This window comes from Cetorhinus maximus, chromosome 3, assembly GCF_964194155.1.
Source record: "Cetorhinus maximus chromosome 3, sCetMax3.hap1.1, whole genome shotgun sequence".
NCBI classification, from domain to species: Eukaryota; Metazoa; Chordata; class Chondrichthyes; order Lamniformes; family Cetorhinidae; genus Cetorhinus; species Cetorhinus maximus.
In genome coordinates this window covers 149,211,242-149,231,509 of record NC_135881.1, presented here as the reverse complement: position 1 = coordinate 149,231,509, position 20,268 = coordinate 149,211,242, and the positions used below count along the sequence as shown (strand labels likewise).

Genomic DNA, 20,268 nt, shown 5'->3' with positions numbered 1-20,268 from the left:
TTCTCAGTGGGTGACAGGCAATCTTGTATTCAGCCTGTTCATCAACTAAATCCACCTTCTTTCTTTTACAGGCACCAGTAGGTCCAGGCACACCAGCAGGGCCAACATAAACCCCAGCCCCCAGCCCACCTCAGAGGAGGATGCTGAGGAGCCATCGAGGAAGGCCCATCACTGTGTTCACCTGCAGCCTCCACCAGCTCAGGGGCACACACCCCAGTGGCTCATAGTTCTAGATTAGGCTCGGGGTCACTTTCTGGGGAAACCTCACTGACACCTCTCCACAGCAGTCAGAGGCAGGGACAGCTCAGGTCTCTGGAACCCAGAGGACTGCTGGAGATCGGCCACCCACTGAGTCCAAGTCAGATGGTGAGCATCTGCAAGTGGCCACTGAAAAAGTGCTGGAGATGCAATGACAGACAGGGGAACATCAGGCAGAATTGTGAGGCAGTCAACAGACTAGAGGGAAGGATGGAGGAGTCTGCCTGTGTTCTGTCTGATGTCGTGGCTCCGGCATGCAAGCACCTCAAGGTCTCCATGAGAAGGTTGGCAGATGTCATGGAGACCTTATTCCAGCGGATCCTGCCAGATTTGTTCTTGGACCTCCACTCCATCGCCATAGGCATTTGTGGGATCCATCAGTGGCTAGGTGAGAGGGGGGTGGGGCACTTTGACCTCCTTCCAGGTGCCCCTTATCCTCAAGGAGGCAGGGAGGGGCCCTCAGGCACCCACAGTGAGGATGATCATCTGCCGGATGCCCTGGGGACCTCCACACAGGACACTCCAAGGGTGCCCAGCCACTCCAAATCCGCTCTGCCTGTGACCCCATCAACTCCAGCTAGTCAGGACAAGGAGGGTGCCCCTGCCCCTGAGCAGGGGACCCTTATCAGGCTGGGGCCCTCAAGACCTTGGGCATAACAGTCAGCAGGCTGCCTCAACCTCTGCTGCAAATGTCAGGGCTGTACCCAGGTGTAGCAGTAGAGTTAGAAAAACGATGAAATTTTGACATAATTTCTGTGTCATGGGTGTTTAATCACTGTATAAATCATGCACCTTCGTAAATGCATTTGCTGTTCATGAGAATGGCCTCGTCATTCGAAAGCATCGTCCATATTTATCTATGTGCACTCTCATTGCGAGGTTGAGACATACTCCCAGTGAGTAATTGCCTCCCTTTGTGAGCCTCATATTCATGTGATGTCTACCAGACTCATGATAGTCACTCTACCCTTGTGTTATCTGAGGGGAGATGTCTCAAACTCTTTATTGGAAATGTGTGCAAAATGCGCTAGTGACCTTTACTCCTTACAAGACAACATGGAGGTAGGTCTACACCTACCTCTTGGAGGGTTAGCTGCAGTTGTATCTCTTCATTAGTCATGCCAATGCACAGGATCTGCTTCCATAATGGTCTCTCCAACCATGCGCGCATCTCAGCGTCTGCTGAAGATTTTCATTAAAGCGGTGACAACTGCATCAAGCCCTTTGATGCAGTGTTTGCGCTGGTGTGTTGAATTTCTCTTCCCAGAGCACACGGATACAGGGTTCGCCGCTGACCTTTCCAAAGGTTAGGGCCTGGTGAATCATGAGGGTTGAAGGTACAAGTCCAAATGCTGAACTTACACTCGATGTCACTGGTTATAAAGGCCTTTCATTGCACTGGTATGGTGCTAAGGGACAGGGAGAATGTGGTCATCTCCCATTGCCTGCAACTTACTCCTCCTGGAATCTTGTGGCTATCAGTGTGGCACAGGCATGTCTTGCACGTTGCGCTTCTTCGATGGCATCCTCATGTGGAAGCTGACCCTCATCTCCCTCTCCAGCTTCTTGTTATGTCTGCTGTTTACTGTCCGAGGAGCCCTCAGCCTCCTCCATGTCTCCAGCTGGCAAGATATCCCCCCCTTAGAAGCGCCAGGTTGTGAAGGGTACAACAGACCACGACTATGCAGAACACCCTCTGTGGAGAGTACTGCAGAGCCCCACCTGAGCAGGCCAAACATTGGAATTGAATCTTCAGGATGCCAATGGTTTGCTCGAGGTTGGATCATGTGGAGCTATGTGTCACATTGTGTCTCTCCTCCGTGGCTGTGAGGACGCACATGAGTGTCATGAGCCACCGTTTGAGCGGGTATCCCTTACCCCCAAGCATCCCTGTAATCGCTGAGGCCCTTCAGGTATGTGAGGCATCTGGGAGTGACTCAGAATGAATGAATCATGGGAACTCCCAGGGTACCTGGCACAAACATGCTTGATGCGCTTCTGATGGTCGCACACCAGTTGAAAGTTCAGGGAGTGGAACCCTTTCCCGTTCATGAACATCAGGGGCTGCTGCCATGGAGCCCTCAATGCCACATGTGTGCAATCGGTTGCGCCCTGCACTCTAGGAAAGCCTGAGATAGCTGCAAACCCCAGAAATCTAGCAGCCTGGCTAGCTCCATCGAGTGTGAACTTCACAGAATGATAAGCCTTACTGTAGAGGGCACCTGTCACCTCCTTGATACGTTTATGTGCTGAGGACTGTGGGATGCCACCTCAGTCCCCTGTGTATCCCTGGAACGATCCACAGGTAAAGAAGTTGAGTGTGGCGGTGACCTTCAGGGGCACTGGCAGGCGATGTTCTCCAGTCCACAGGGTGTTAGCTCCTCCCACAGAGTGTGGCAGATATAACCCACCACATCTTTGGACAAGCGAAGCTGTGCGTGGCATTGTCTTTCGCTCATCTCCAGATAGGAAAGTCTTCTTCAGTAGATGCTTGGTCATGCAAGTTGCCTCCGTGGGATGGGTCTAACCTCCTCGTCATCTGGTCCTTGCGTGGGCTCCCCTGGGCCATGGACCTCAGGCTGGGCCTCCTCTTGAAGCCACGCTCGGCAGCGCCAGGCCCTTCTTCTCCTCCATTGGATCGGTACTATCAAGGAGGTATCATTGAGCCCAAGCTCGGTTAATCAATCCTCCTTCTCCCTGTGGACTTATAGATGCAGCAGATTAATGAATACTTGGCAAATATAGTAAAGCTCCCACTCGCCACTGTCATTCCCCAGAGGTGCGTCTGAGCCACCAGCCTTGTCGCTGATACAGACTGTAGCTGAGGCACAAGCTTACAGAGTGAGGTGACAAAGATGCCAACCCTGATTCTTGACAAATCAATCCCACAGAGGTTGGGAGAGGTTTTGACGCATTCATTAAATGTGCCACCTTACCAAACTCACTCCTGCAATCTCTGATCTGGCATATTGACTAAGTTTAACTTGCAATGACTGGACGCCCTTTGGCCCATTATCTATGCCAATTGGAGATAGCACATTAGAGGTTTTCATTGAAGATCTGGCAGATATGCAGCAGCTGTGCCTCCTTAACAGGTGCCTGCATTATCCAATATCACATTCTTCTCTTTTAAATCTCAAATGAAACAACAGTATTGTGAAGCCAGAAACTCCTGCAGTCCCTTGTTAAACCGCAGCAAAAGGCAATGGCTCCAATTGCACCTTCTCAAGAAAGTCTTCCTCTTTTCTCTCAGCTCTGACTCCATTTCAATGTTGTGACTCTAAGCAGTTTGAGGGTGCCCCCTGAAAGGGCCCCTTAGCCCATCCATGGGCTCCTCCCGCACTGCCTCAGACTCCTCCCGTGCAGATTCTTTTCAATTTCAATTTCAAACTGCGCCTTTACTTCATGGTTTCAAGATGGTGGTGCTCCACTTTTATTTTGAGACCAGTCTTGACCCTCCCCTCATCAGTGTTCAGGTCCCTCCAATTTTCCGGAACCTCATGAGGTGCAGTTAGACCTCCCTCCGGTTATTGTCCAGCCTCTCCCAATAACCCTGGATACCATTGTCATTGTGGTGGACATTCCAGCCCCCACCCCCACCTCCAAACCCATCACTGTTGATGTCCCCATGCCCCATGTGGACCTCATCCCTCCCCTATCTCAAGGCTGTGTGTACAGTCACCTACAGAGGAGAACCCTGCCCGACCCCCAGGAGAGCTTTGAATGCCCCCCATTAAGTTTTCCCCATTTACTGTTTGTAGGTGCCTCCCATAACCATGACCATCCCATCTGCAGCCCAGTACCAAGCCACACAATCCTGTCTGCCAACGACATTGAACACACCCTGCACACCAAACTGTTCCTAATCCCGATTGAGCACACAGGGTTTGCCCCTCCCTGTAGCGGGACTATGAAATGGGTACCATGCATGGCCCTGTAGCATGGCTCACAGAGCCCAAGGACTGCCTTTAATGTCTCACTCTCACCTGTTGGCCCCAGACCAGGGACTATGACTGTCTTTACTGTCTTTCAATGAGCTCCTCCATTTCCTCATGATTGGTCAGAACACAGTCTCCCTCTCCCCCCACCCCTCCTCCATAAGCCTCTGTTCAACACATCCCTTTTGTGCCACACTAACACCACCCCCCCAACTTTCTGTTCCTAACGCTGATTGCACCCCTCCCATTCATACAGTTCAATTCCCATCTACCCCCTTGTGGGCCTATGTTCTAATCTTCCATGCAGGGGACTCTCAGTCCCCCCTCTGCATGCCATCATTCTCCGTTCCCTTCCCCATTCCAATCCTCCTATACTGCATCGCACCCATGTGTCTGCCATCCTCTCCTCACCAATTGCAATGCTGATCTCTGTTTGAGGGTGCAGCTCTGCCTGAGAGCCACTGCACACTGGCGGAGTTTGGAGGCAACCACCATGAGCAGACCAACCCTGCACCCCTTCCAGTGTGGCATTCCACTGCCATCGCTAAGAAACCGGAGCAGCGTTGATGCAGGTAGGCTTTGAATGTCACACTCACCTCGAAGTCACAAGCAGTAAGGTCTGACTGACGCACACCACTCATTTTCAAACGCATTTCAGACTGGCCTGAATTTCTGCTGGCAAGGTGCAAGATTGGAAGGCAGAACGTGATTCCGGCGAGTAGCCTATTTAATGAGCATTCGTGCCATGGTAATGCATACAAGTGGCGCACCCAACGCTGATCAGCAGGATACCTGACCCACCAACAATCCACCATGAAAGGGGTGGGTGGAAAATTCCAAACTGCTTCTGTCAGCGGGAATCAGATTTTTCGTCTCTCTCCAAATTTTTCACTCCCACCTGCCATGAAAGCTGCCGCAGGTAGAAGGGGAAAATATCGCCCATGCTTTCTCTGACAGGATAATCTTGCTCTGCTTCACTCTGGAACCAGGGCAGGTTCTGAATTGTGTTTCTTGCTATAGGACAAATGTTACATGCTAGGTTTTCCCTGGGCAGGATTTTCCCCCCGTCGGGAGGAAGTTGAAGGGCGGGCGCTGCCATTTTACATGTGCGGGTGGGAGGGAGAATCCCTAAACCCGAGAGTGCACTCTTTTGCGCATGCGCACGAAAGAGCGCATTCATCTCCCTGAGGCTAATTGCTGCCTCAGGGAGATCGGCTCTATTGTCATAAATATTAAAAGTAGAAGAAAAAATTCCCTGACATGTCCCCTCATGTGACACTGTCACATGAGTTGGGACATGTTCATAACTTTTTAAAAAACTATAATTAAATTTTTAAAAACCTGCATGAAACCTCATCCCACCCGTGGATGAGGTTTCATACTTTTTCTGAAGCCCGCATGGCTCCCAACCTGCCCGCCAACCTTAAGGTTGGACGGGCAAATCCTTTAATTACTTAATTGACTCTGTCAATGGCCTCAATTGGCCATTGACAGGTCGGCGGGCGCACAGCTGATTTTGCTGAGCCCCCACCTACCTGAAAATTTAAGTGGGGTGCGGTGACATCAGGAGTTCCGCCTAACATCACCGTGCGTCATTTTACGCGTCGGCGAGCAGGCCCCACCCCTCCGCTCGCCAACAGTAAAATCCTGCCCACTATCTTTACCCTCCCTGCAAGGTAAATTTAGTCAGTCAAACTTATTGCTAGTCTTAATCCTCGACTAGGAGTGGTTTTAAATTATTATAAGAGCTTAGTCAGCTATACTAGCTCTCGACTTGGTCCTAAGGCAACATGTGCTCCCTCTTAGGCTACAGAAAGATATCTCAGATAAAATAGATATTACATTTAGCTCCCTCATCTAAATCATTAATATATATTGTGAATTCCTGGGGTCCCTTGGTACCCTACTAGTCACTGCCTGCCTTTTGGAAAAAGACCCGTTTATTCCTATGTATGCCCAATGCCTTCCAACTCCCCCCATTTTAGAGGATGGCCTTCCCAGAGAGGGGCCAACTGAGTCTTTAAATGGCCAATTAAGGGGCACTTAAAGGCCTCATCCCACTGCCGCTGGCATTCTGTCAGAAGCAGGGGGGCACTCTGTCATGTGAGGAAGCTGCCCAGTAAAAGTTGGTCGTCTCTTTTGTGCGCTCTGGGTTTGTGTCCTCTTGATCAGGCACCCTGTGGCCCAAGGAGCGTCAATCAGGCTGCAAGGGCTGCCCCTGCTGAAACATCACCTGCACCTTCAGCAACAGCATCCTCCCCCCAACCCACCCAACCCCAAGTCAGGCAGGCTCTGGCGAGCCCAACCGTAATTACCTGGGTTCTGGGGCCTCCTCCCGGCTTGCTGCAGTACCAGCAGTGACCACTGCTCCCATTGGCATTGCTGAGGCTGATGAGCAGCCAGCCCTCTGCTTGGCTGGCAGCTGTTGGAAGTGGGATCTTTAGCCGTAAGGGGACAGGAGCCCCAAAGGCAAGCAGTTAATTGCCTGATGGACATAGGTCAGCTTTGGAGAGTTCCCGGAAACGGCCACGGTGACTGCTCAAAATGGGATGATTGAAATCAGGAACTCACCTTGTTGGAATTTGCAGGAACAAGTCCTTGGCTTTCCGGCCTGCTGTTGGGGCCACTGCCATTAAATACAGCCCATTTTATACAGATAACCTGAAATACCACACCGTTGGAACAGCAAATGGTATAATTAATGTGTTGTAAGGTCACTAACAGTTTATTTGCAAATTTTGGACAGCTGGCTGACTCACTGAGATGAGTAACCTTGTGCTTGTCTAATACAAGAAAAATACAGTATGTTTGACAAGATTATGCTTTTTGTACATAAAATGTACACTTTATTCACAAAGCTTAAGGAAATCAATAGTTCATTTTATAGAACTGATAATCCACTTTATTTTTATTCATTCATGGGACATGGGCATCACTGACTAGTTTATTGAACTCAAATTTCACTATCTGCTGTGGTGGAGTTTGAACCTGGGTGTCCAGAGCATTATCCCAGGTCTCTGGAATACTACCCAAGTGATAATGCCACCATGCCACCACCTCCCCTAAATGCAATATACAAACACAATAACTTAGAACACTCTGAAAAGACCCTTCAGCTATCACACATTTTGTTCTCTTGCACAAACACCTTCAATATCAATGTTACACAGCATTTCATTGCTGACCTTCTCTGGAGGCTCGCTAGTGGATCTGTACCTCTTTGTTATCTTCAGACAGGCAACTGGATTTTAACAAGGTAGATTGAGATATTCTTTCAAAGTGTACAATATGTGGTTGAATAATTCCTGGTATGTTTCGTGGGAAAGAGGGCAATGTGGCTGCTAACCCTCTCCAAACTTGTATTTATAGGTAAAGTTGATCATTAAACAGTTTCACTTACACTAAGGAATGCAGTTATAGAATTAAAATTGCGTGAATTCTTACACATGCTCCCTGCATTAATGAAACTGCTCTACAGTTTCACTTAGCCAACTTTCTGCTCCTCTATACCTCAATCATGCACTGCCCGACTGTGAAGCATTGGCTAACCTGGGGTTGTGTGTTGATCCCTCTCCTTTTTTTGTTATTCAGGCAAAAATGTCAAAGGAATGAAAGGGCCTCATTCAATTGGAAATATTTTATAGAACTATTAGCTCAATAGTTTTCTTTTTATCCTTCTAACAGGGAATGAATTGACCTCCATTTGGTGACTGCTCAAAATGGGATGATTGAAATCAGGAACTCACCTTGTTGGAATTTGCAGGAACAAACGCACATCCCACTACTGTGTGGCATAGCACATTTCATTCACCTAGAGAATGGCCCTCAAGCAAGACACTTATTAGGATTATAGGCCTTGGCAAAAAGTTAGAGAGTAATATTGTTATAAGCTAAATAAACTGCAAGTGAAATGTAATTCAAGGAGCAACTATTTTGGATTTACTTTAAATTATGGAGCAGCTGTCACCTGAAGCAGTAAATGTAGGTTCATCTAAAGCATTCAAGAGGCGAATAAACAGATATCAAATTCCGAGAGATTCCAGCTCAGCACCAAGGTATAAAAGAAATGAAAACAGTTTGTGTATAGAAGGTGGGCTGAGGTAAAAGTGTACTCTGGACCACAGTGACTGAGGGCTCACCTATGGAACTGATCTGAAGTGCTAAACCAAAGAAAAAGTCCTCCAGCAAAATAAAAACAAGAAGACATATTATACTAACACAAAAATATTGAATAATCTGATTTGCTTTAATACATACTTTCATTCAACCATACAAATTAGGAGAAGGAGTAGGCCATTTGGCCCCTCAAGCCTGCTCTGCTATTTGATAAGATTATGGCTGATCTGATTGTGGCCTCAACCCTACTTTCCTGTCTACTCCCCTGTAATCATTGACTTGGATTGGCAGGATGTGATAAGTGGAGTCCCACAGCGGTCTTTGTTGGGGCCTCAACTTTTTATGATTTACATCAATGACTTAGATGAGGTAGCGAAATTTGCAGACGGTACAAAGATAGGTAGGAAAGTATGTTGTGAATAGGACATGAGGAAGTTGCAGATGGATATAGATAGGTTGAGTGAGTGGGAAAAGATCTGGAAAATGGAGTTTAATGTGGGAAAATATGAAGTTGTTCACTTTGGTAGGAAGAACAAAAAAGCAGAATATTACTTAAATGGAGAAAGGCTGCATAATTCTGAAGTGCAGAGGGATCTAGGTGTTCTAGTACATGAGTTACAAGAAGTTAGTGTGCGGTTACAGCAAGTAATTAAGAAAGCTAATGAGATGCTATCCTTTATTATGAGAGGGATTGAACATAAAAATAAGGATGGATGTTATGCTTCAGTTATACAGGGCATTGGTGAGACTGCACCTCGAATACTGTGTGCAGTTTTGGTCTCCTTATTTAAGGAAGGATGTAAATGCATTGGAGGCAGTTCAGAGGAGGTTTACTAGATTGATACCTGAAATGTGTAGGTTGTTTTATGAGGAAAGGTTGGACAGACTGGGCTTGTTTCCACTGGAGTTTAGAAGAGCGAGAGGTGATTTGACTGAAGTATACAAGATCCTGAATGGCCTTGACAAGGTGGACATTGAAAGGATGTTTCCTCTTGTGGGTGAGTCCAGAACTGGGGCGCACTGTTTTAAAATTAGGGGATGCCCTTTTAAGACAGAGATGAGGAGAATTTATTTCTCTCAGAGGGTTGTACAACTTTGGAACTCTCTGCATCAGAAGGTGGTGGGGGCGGGGTCATTGAATATTTTTAAGGTAGTGGTAAATAGATTCTTGTTAGGCAAGGGAATCAAAGGTTATTGGGAGTAGATGGGAATATGGAATTTGAAACAAAGAAAACCAGCCATGATCTTACTGAACGGTGGAGCAGGCTTGAGGGGCCGAACAGTCTACTCCTGTTCCTATTTCTTATGTTCTTATGACTCCCTTGTCAATCAAGAATCTATCTAACTCAGCTTTAAAAAATATTCAATGACAATGCCTCCACTGCTTTCTGGGGAGGAGAATTCTACAGACTAATGACCCTCTAAAAGAAAAAAAAATCTCCTCATCTCCATCTTAAATGGGGGATCCCTTATTTTTAAACTGTGCCCCGAGTTCTAGTCCCTCCCATGAGGGGAAACATCCTCTCAGCAGCCACCCTGTCAAGTCGCCTCAGGATGTTTTATATTTCAATAAGATCACCTCTCATTCTTCTAAACGACAATGGATACAGGCCTAATCTACCCAACCTTTCGTCATAAGGTAACCCCTTCATCCCATAAGTGAGTGAACCTTCTCTGAAATACTTCGAACCCAATATAGCCTTTCTTACGTAAGGAGACCGCAACTGTACACAGTACTCCCGATGTGGTCTCACCAATGCCCTGTACAACTATAGCAAAATAATGCCTTCCCCTTACAGATAACCTCATCTCCTTTATACATGTTTCTTCCTTTTAATGCAAATTCCATTGTTCCCATGGGCAAAATTTTACCCCCGTTGGGGGAGATGTGCGGGGGTGGGCATGGGAGGGTGGCCCTCCGATTGGCGCCCCCAATTGGGGGAAGCTGCCATTTTTAGTGGGTAGGCCAATTAAGACCCGCCCAGCGTGACATCCGCAAGAAAGCCCTATGCGCTTCCTCTGCAGGGGGGGCCCTAAAATTCGAAGTGTGCTCCGATCTCCCTGAGACTAAGTGCTGCCTCAGAGAGATCAGTTCCCAAAGTAAAAAACGTTAATGCAGTGAAAATTTCATTCACCATCCATGTCCCCTCATGTAATAATGTCACATGAATTGGGACATGGACATAACGTTAATTGAAAGTGTCTCTTAATTTTTTGATTCAGCAATGAAACCTCATCCCGCCCGTGGGTGAGGTTTCACGCTTTTTCATGTGGCTGCCAGTGCTCCCGACCTGCCTGCCAACCTTAAGGTTGGACCGGCAGGTCCACTAATGAGATTAATTGTTTTTTGAATGGCCTAAATAGGCTGTTGACAGGTCAGTGGGTACACAGCTGACTTGGCTGCGCCCCCATCTACCTGAAAATGCAAATGACGCGGGATGACTTCGGGAGTTCTGCCCGACGTCATTCCGCATCATTTTACGCGTCAACGAGCAGGCCTTGTCCTCGCCCGCTGACGTGAAATTTTTTGCCCATATGTTTTTGCAGCTTTACTTTTCTCATATTAAAAACCTTTTCATAGTACTAATTTTATCAGTAACCTTTGGGAAAAATAAACACTGCTTGACTTAGCTTCTTCTGGCTAAGTGTAACATCTTACCATCTCTTTGAAATTCAAACTACTCTGGTTTACCTTAAAATTTTAAAAATTTTAAAAAATTTACTTTACACCTCACACGCTAAAACTTCAGCCATATTTATTGTATTTAGCAGTTCAAACCTTGCTTCCCTTTTGATAACTCAAAGCCTCCAGGCAAGCTGTCTCCAATTCAATTAAATCCCACACACACACACTATCCAAATGCCACTATTAACCTACCTTTACAATAAATCACAATGATATTATGAAAATTATTATATTTTCATGACACTGGAATATATTTTTTCTGAGAGTTATGAAATATCTCCTTAAATGGGTCTGCCACTGCAGGACAGGACAGAGTGTAAACTGTCCGACACTTTAACCTAAGTTCCCAGTTCACTTTAGCCAGCTCCATCTTCATACCCTTGTAATTGCCTTCCATTTAAGTTTAAAACACTAGTCTTAGACTCACGTTTCTCACCTTCAAACTATATGTGAAATTATATCATGATATGATCATTGCTACCTAGAAGCTCCTTTACTATGAGGTAATTAATTAATCTTTTATTATTACATATTACCAGATCTAGAATAATCTGCCATCTGGTTGGCTCAAGGGGCTGCTATAAGAAATTGTCCTGAATACACTCTATGATCTCGTCATCCAGACTACCTTTGCCAATCTGATTGTCTAATTTTTATGTAGACTAAGATCACCTAAGAACTCCAATTTCCTACCCTCTCCCCATAACCTTTCAACCCATTACTAATTAAAAATCTGTCTATCTCCTCCTTAAATTTATTCCCACATAGCTACTTGTGCTTTTAGCTCACTGACCTGATTTACCATACACCGTGCATTTACATACATACATTCTAAACCTGTCTTTGTGCTCCTCATAGCCATTCTTAGTCTGCCCCTTTCTAACATGGCACCACTTCCTGCCTCGTACAGTTCAGCACTCTCACTTTATGCATCTCAAGGGCAATTAGGGATGGGCAATAAATCTGGCCTAGCCAGCGATGCCCACATCCAATGAATGAATTTTTAAAAATCTCATTCCTCTTTTCTACTTCTATATACTGCTCCTGCCCATCCCACTGCCAATTTTGCTAATTATTTAAATAAATAGTTGGAAAACCATGCCAAATTTTGTTACTTGCTACTGGCGGGGTAAGGCTCCATGCCAAAAACACAAAGTGGCAAAATTACTCCTAATAACAAAATGAACATTACTTTGAAATCTTGCTCTTCCTTCATGTCACTAACTCAAAGATCAAATGTTGAATGAGTAATAACAATTCTCCTTTTGTTATTACTCTGTAAGTGGGAGTAATTTGAGTTTATCTGACTGGGTGGAGATAGCTTACCTCTGTTGAAAATACAGCCTCAATATTAATGACTTAGGTGAAGGGACCTCATGTGCCGTAGCCAAATTTGTTGATGATACAAAAATAGATAGGAAAGCAAGTTGTGTGGAGGAGACAAAGAATCTGTAAAGATACAAAGATAGGTTGAATAAATTGGCAGATGGGATATAATGTGGGAAAATGTAAGGCTGTCCACTTTGATAGGAACGATAGTAAAGCAGAATATTGTTTAAATGGAGAGAGACCACAGAATGCTGTGGTACAAAAAGATGTGGGTGTCCTTGCATATGAATCACAAAAAGCTAGCACGCAGGTGCAGCAAGTAATTAGGAAGGTAAATGGAATGTTGGCCTCTATTGCAAGGGGGATGGAGTATAAATGGAGGGAAGTCTTGTTACAACTACAGAGAGTGTTTGCGAGACCACATCTAGTGTACCGTGTACAGTTTTGGTCTCCTTACTTAAGGAAGGATATATTTGCATTGGAAACAGCTCAGGGAAGGTTCACCAGCTGATTCCTGGAATTAAGGTAGGTTGGGTCTTTATTCATTGGAGTTTAGGAGAATGAGAGGTGATCTTTGAAACATACAAGATTCTGAGGGGGCTTGACAGAGTAGAGAGGATGTTTCACCTCGTGGGTGAATCTAGAACTAGGGGCCAAAGTTTAAAAATAAGGAGTCTCCCATTTGTGATTGAGATGACGGGAAATTTTTTTCCCTTAAGGGATTGTTAGTCTTTTGAATTTCCTTCCCCAGAGCAGTGTGGAGGCTGTGCCATTGAATATACTCAAGGCTGAGTTAGACATATTTTGATCTGCAAATGAGTCAAGGGTTAGGGGGAGCAGGCAGAAAATTAGAGTTGAGGCCATGATCAGATCAGCCATGATCATATTGAATTTAAATTTTCAGGAAGATGGGGGCTCAGCGAAATCAGCTGCGCGCCCGCCGACCTGTCAATGGCCAATGGAGACCACTGACAGAGGCTATTAATTAATTAAAGGGCCTGCCCGCCAACCTTAAGTTTGGACGGGCAGGCCAGGAACCCTGGCGCGAATTGGAAAAAGCATGAAACCTCATTCACGGGTGGGATGAGGTTTCATGTAGTTTTAAAAAAATTTTAATAAAGTTTTTGTGAAAGCTATGGACATGTCCCAACCCATGTGACATTGTCACATGAGGGGACATGTTAGGGAAATTTTATTTTTCTATTTTTATCTTTTTGACATTTACAACTGATCTCCCTGAGGCAGCACTTACCCTTAAGGAGATGAGTGCGCTCTTTCGTGCGCATGTGTGAAAGAGCGCACTCTCGATTTTGGGATTCCCCCCTGCCCGCACAGGGAGTGCATAGCGCTTCTGTGCGGACATCACGCTGGGCGGGCCTTAATTGCCCACCCATGTCAAATGGCACTTCTCCCTGGTTGGGGCTGCCGATCGGAAGCGCACCTGTGCGCGCGTGCCCATCAACATCCCCCACCAACAGGGGGAAAATTCAGCTCATGATCTTTTGATCTTAAGCAGGAGATTCATTTATGAATGAACTGGTTATGATAGCTTTTTCAATATTGCACTTTTTCTTACTTGAAAACCTACAAGTACACTCCTGCATAATTTAGCCCATGCAAATCAATGAACTTCTGCCTGGAATATTTATGCTGCAGGTTTATTCTAGGCTATCACTAAGCACATCTTCAACATAAGCCAGTCTGCAATGCTGAAATGTGCCAAACAGGTGACTGATGCCTAGTTTGCCAATTAGCAACATCATTACTTTCCCCAAAGGCATCTGGCAATATGAGCAGACAATGCAAATTTTTTTCAAAATGTCCAGGGGTTATTGGTGGTGTCCATGTCCTCCTGAATTTTCCTGCTCACAACAGCTGTGCACTGATGATTTGCAAGACTATCACTTTGTCAATTTGCAACTTATTGTGGTCATGTTCACAGGATCCTCCACATAAATACCAGCTTCCCAGACAGTTGTCACAATACATTTATTTAAAGACAGTCCAGCATACCCTCATAATTTCACCCAGAAAAAAAAGTGCAGATCTGGTTCCTAGGATGATCACGGTTATCCTTTACAGTCCTACATTATGATGCCTTTACAATTGCCGAATACAACAGGACAGGTAAAATAATGTGTATGCAGTTATCCAAGTCATTGTAGAAACACAACATTGGATTATTGAGGCAGCATTTGATTAAATAAAGGGCATCCTAGAATAGAGCCTGAAGGAGTCTTCCAATCTGCTGAACGTTGCATAATTTTGCTACACAAGGCATCAACATAGAGCACCTGGAAGAGGAAATCAATGAACAGTAGTAAGGAGACTTAAAGACTAATGGCAAATTTCCTCCCACTCAGTATGTGATTTCCCAGCCTTAAAACAAGTGAGTTTCTAATTAGAAGTTTAATTCACACTGGACCTGCCCACATTAGTTAGTCTAAATCCAGAAGTTCCCCCAATAGCAGAATACAAAGCATGATTGAGTGTTAATTTCTTACCAACTGACTCCCATTCAATCAAAGGGCTGACAGGAATATCTATGCTGATAACAAATTTATTTTCTCTCTCAGTCTGAGGAATTCAATTAGATCTTACCATAATTGTCATTTAAGAAGACTGTGAAACCTATTCCATATCATTTTTAAAGTGCCGGAGTCTAGAAATTGCTAGTAGTCCTCAGATAGCAGAGGAGGATCCAGGGGGGCCAAGCAGAAGCTGGCACCAGGCTTCCACACTGCACTAGGGTGAGGAGGAGCACTCCTGCTCTATCTGGCTCCACATTCCATATTGGGCTAAGCATTTCTTAACAGCTATCTAGTTTAAGCTGGTCTCCAGCAGCCCCTTCTGCTGGCTAGGCTGCATGCATCACAACTTCTTGAACCTACTGTCCTGACTCTGGTTGGGTTAAGGTTAAATCAATTTTGCAAAGGGAGCCTCAAACAGGTATTAATCACTTTAGTTGCATATACAAAGGACTTAACGCCTGTTTCATGTGTGGGTACGGGATACCTCTATTTCTGCCTTCACCTACATGGCAGATGGTATACTTCTTTTGTGGAATGTGTAGGCACTCACTGTTTAATTTTCTGGCACCTATTTTACACCTGCAAAATGAGCATGATGCTAAACAATTTCTCAGTCATGGCTTGGGATTAATACTAGAGTTTTTATATTGCAAAAGTTCTAGTGCCACTGGGTTTTCCAAAGGCAGCATTGTTTTTAATATGTTTTGTTTTTAAATATCAAGAGTGTGCTGTGCTAAAGTGATATCTTCATTCTCTTTTTCATGTCAAAGGCATTTAGCTTGCCTTTTTTTGGGAAAGTTAGATTAGCCAGTATGACAAAGGCATTTTTTTTACTATGCTCGTGCAACTGGGTCCTCTAAACACTGGTCTTATGAAGCGAGTTGATAGTGCAAGCCAAATGCCAAACAGCAGAGACTCACAGATTGGTGACACAGAAGAAACACCAAAAACTCCCACAGTTTTCCCACTTCTGGCCTCAGTTACTCCCAGCAGTTTGACATTTGATTGTATTGCCAGTTGCAAAGAAGAAACAATTGGGGAACCAAGTGACAGGAGCACAAATGTCAAGCGCTAAAGTAAACTCTGTAAATAAATGTAATTCAGAATCAAGAAATGTTAAGATGAATTTCATCGTTATGTATCTTCAATTTGAAATATGACCATTTTGTAGTTTTGTGTTTTAGCTTGCTGTTGTACTTGAACCAGTCTGTACCCAAATGAAGCAACATTCAGGTTTGGGCTGATAAGTGGCAAGTAATATTCATGTCACACAAGTGCCAGACAATGACCAATTCCAATAAGAGAGAATCTGACCACTCCCCTTGGTGTTCAATGACATTACCATCGCTGAATCCACCACCATCTGCATCCTGGGGTTACCATTGACCAGAAACTTAACTGGATCAGCCACATAAGTACTGTGACTGCTTGGGCAGGTCAGAGGCTGGAAATTCTGCATTGAGCAACTCACCTCCTGACTCCCCAAAGCCTGCCCACCGTCTACAAGGCAATAATCAGTAATATGATGGCACACTCTCTACTTCCCTGGATGAACGCAGCTTCAACAACACTCAAGAAGCTCAAGACCATCCAGTACAAAGCATCCTACTTGGTTGGCACACCGTCCGGTACCTTAAACATTCACTTCCTCCACTACCAACGCAAAGTGGCTGCAACAGATACCTTCTACAAGATGCACTACAGCAACTTGTCATGCCTTCTTCGACAGCACTGCCAAACCCACAGCTGTCACCACCTAGAAGAGCAAAGACAGCATGGGAACACCATCACCTGCAAGTTGCCCTTAAGTCACACACCATTTTAACTTGGAAATATATCGCCATTCCTTCACTGTCACTGGATCAGAATCATGGAACTTCCACCTGAATAGCATTGTGGATGTACCCACACCAGAAATTCTGCAGTAAAAGGTGGCAGTAGCTCACTACTATCCTCTCAAGAACAATTAGAGATGGGCAATAAATGCTGACTTTCCCAGCAATGTCCACATCTCATGAGCACGTTTTTCAAAATTCTTTCATGGGATGTTGGCATTGCTGGCAAGTCCAGCATTTGTTGCCCATCCCTAATTGCCCTTTAACTGAGTGACTTCCTTGGCCATTTCAGAGGGCAGGTAGGAGTCAAGTACATTGCTGTGGGTCTGGAGTCGCATGTTGGCCAGACCAAGTAAATATGGCGCATTTCCTTCCCTAAAGGGAATTAGTGAATCAAATGGGTTTTTAGAACAATCAATGATAGTTGCCATGGTCACCATCACTGATGATTAGCTTTATTTTCCAGGTTTTATTAATTGAACTTAATTGAACTGATCTCCCAGGAGTATTAGCCTGGGTCTCTGAATTACTAATGCAGTGACATTATCACTATGCTACCACCTTCCCTGATAAGTAAGAAGTAAGAAAAAAGACCCCGAACTGAGCTCCTGATCACATAGTTTCTCCATCACTAAGACCACCTACATCCACCTCTGTAACATGGTCCAACACCACCCCTACCTCAGCTCATCTGTTGCAGAAACCCTCATCCATGTCTTTGTTGCCCCAAGATTTAACGATTCCAACTGGAATCCTGTCCGACCTCCTATATTCAACCTTCCATTATTGCACATTTATTTTTATTAACACAGTGAAGGCTGACATATCCATCTACATTCCAACCCACTCTACTCCAGTTAGCTGAAAGGCATTTTATTTTTCTCAACGTTATAAACAGTTTCACTTGCTTGGATTATTTCTTTCACTATCTTTTGCTGTCATATTTGATCTAAACACACTAACTTCTGGAAACAAATGAGTGAGAGTGCCTATAGGCAAGCCACTCATGTGTATCTGTGTCTAAACTTGCCTGCATGCTGCCTTGGGGCACTCATCCCTCCACACCTTCAGATGCCAGGGCAAATTTTAAATCGTAAAACTATTGGAACAAATACATCTCTGCTTACAGAACTAGGAAAAAGAGGAATCCATTGCCAAAAAGATTATTTGCATGAAGCCTTGTGACCCTTTAATGTGAAGCCTATTAGTGTCTAAATGAGGTTTCTTTAATTACCAGAGTAATACATATTCTAGAACAATTGGTTACTTTTCACAAATGGGCAATGTTTCAAGATGTTGCTGTTGTATTAAATGCAGAATGGAAATATCTAAATATTCCTTTGTTGCAGAACAATTATGCACACATCCTGTTTTGTTTATTGACTTGTGGTATGAGCTGTTTAAAGCTGTAGTCTTTTGTTAGGCAACAAAGGCTGATTCCAATACCATCAAAAGCGCATTATACTAAATCTCCTCTGAGAATAACAGCCCCACTGCAATGTTTCAAACAGTTATACATTTTAAACTCTGTAGATGATGACAGCGCTTAAGAAATGCTGCAGTGTTTGACAGCAGTCCTCCTAGGGACCATGAAGAATTATTTTACATCTAAAAACTCATTTTTATCAAAACAAATACATAGAACTTTATGACAGGCATAATGTACTTTAACTCTTTAACCCATGTAAGCATATTTGGATACTTACCTCAGGGAACCTCTTTATTAACTGTGGATTATTCAGTGTCTTTTCCATATCAGTACTCTCAGAAATGCATTGGTATTTCAAGACAGGTACTTCCAAGTGTCATTGCATCCTTTCCATATCGGCACTTACAGACATCAAGCAAACATGGCAGACTGAAAGCTTTAAGCCCTGTTTACGCAAAGTTGTTGTTTTGCAAGTGCTGACTATCTGTAACTATCCACAGGTAAACTTTCAAATGTATAAATGCTGCCAATCTGTTTATTTGGATCATTTGCTCAGAATTTCTATTAAAATTCATTCAACTGTGAGGGAGGACAAACATGACAGGTTGGCGTAATTATCTATTAAGTTGGTAGAAATATGTACTGGATCATTTGCTACAGGTGATCCAACAATCTGATACAAATTTATATATTTTGATTTGAATTAATCAATTGGGCTGAAGTACCCTGGTTGGTAGAGTAAATTATCATCTCTGAGAACGGGATCTGTGAGCGGAATTTTACGGCCCGTTTTGGCAGGGTTGGGGACGTAAAATGCAGTGAACCGTTCAAAAGTCCATTGACTTCGGTAGGACTATAAAATCCCGCAGGCGTAAAATTCCACCCTGCCAGATGATTAGTATGCTGCCTATGAAGATTATGGTTATGAAATTTGGCTCTGTAGCATGCACTATTTTGGTGCTTTGAGTACCTTTTACCTCCAAAATGGCTTCCATTGGAGATATAGACCTTCTTCCGCTGGTCGCACTGGATGCCATTTCGGTGAAAACGTTAGTGTGCCCATAGTGAGCAATGGCTGGAAGTATGCAGAATAGGCATATTACAACATTAATTAGTGTGTAATGCTGATTTGACACCAGTGGTGCCATTTTGCAGATCAACATTTCAACTATCACACTCTCCAAACTTCTTATAGCTAAACATGCATTCTGCAGCAGGAAGGACTTTCCACTCTTTCCACCACCACCAATGCTACTTAAATGGATCATAAAATGCTTTCAAGTTAGATGCTTAATCATTTCTACTGTCTCTTTATGCAATTGTAGAAGTGTTTGGTAGTTTCTAGTTGTTTAAAGTTGCTGAAGTTTATGGGGAGTGGTGTGGCATGTGCTGAATGACTTTGCTGTAGTCTCAATTTTGCACAAGCTATTTGCTCCCAACCCAATTTACATTCCCCTTGGACTACAGCATGACAAAAAGAATGAGCAGAGGCAACACAGAGCAGGACAAGCTGCTTGAATAGGGAGGAGGGAAGGGGAAGAAGAGCTCTCATCAGGAAGCCATATCTACCCAGTGTTCAAAGAACAACTTGAACATCAGTGAGGAACAGTATGTCAGATATTTCTGCTTCACTAAGGAGATCTTCAGCCAGAACTGCACTCTCAGAGCAGATCAAAGGCAGCATTGCCTGTGGTTGCAAGGGTGAATTGATCCATGAACTTTTATGTGTTTGGCTCCTTCCAGACTGCAGAAGGCAATGTTTGCAACAGTTTGCCATCAACTGTTATATAAGGGAAGTAAATGGTGCCAAAAGTCATCTCTGAAATGTATCACAACCAAAAAGGGTTCCACTCTCTCAATGTTCAGCTTTGTGTGTGACCGCATTCAGGTCAATACCCAGTATCCTGAAAGCAGTTATGATACCTTCATTCTTCATCAGTTCTCAGTAGCATTTGCATTTGAGAGGGTGCTTACAGAATGATAAGTGCTATCAGCTGGCCATATGGCTTATGACTCTGGTTCATAACCAATGCACAAGTTGGCATGCTGCCACACAAAGTTGTCAAGCTTGAGCAGTTCTTTGGCTGCATGAACTGCTACAGAGTGCTTGGCAGAGCTTGTGTCAAGATTTATTGTGGTCTGCTGC

At 44.4% G+C, this 20,268-nt stretch overlaps 1 long non-coding RNA gene across 1 annotated transcript in view; it reads left to right on the top strand.

Annotated features, from left to right (window-relative positions):
* LOC144673412 (uncharacterized) overlaps positions 1-20,268 on the top strand; it is a 161,333-nt gene that overhangs the window by 14,331 nt on the left and 126,734 nt on the right. The window contains exon 2 of the long non-coding RNA XR_013574303.1: positions 7,881-8,062. This is a non-coding gene — a long non-coding RNA (uncharacterized LOC144673412). The remainder of the gene's footprint in view (positions 1-7,880; positions 8,063-20,268) is intronic.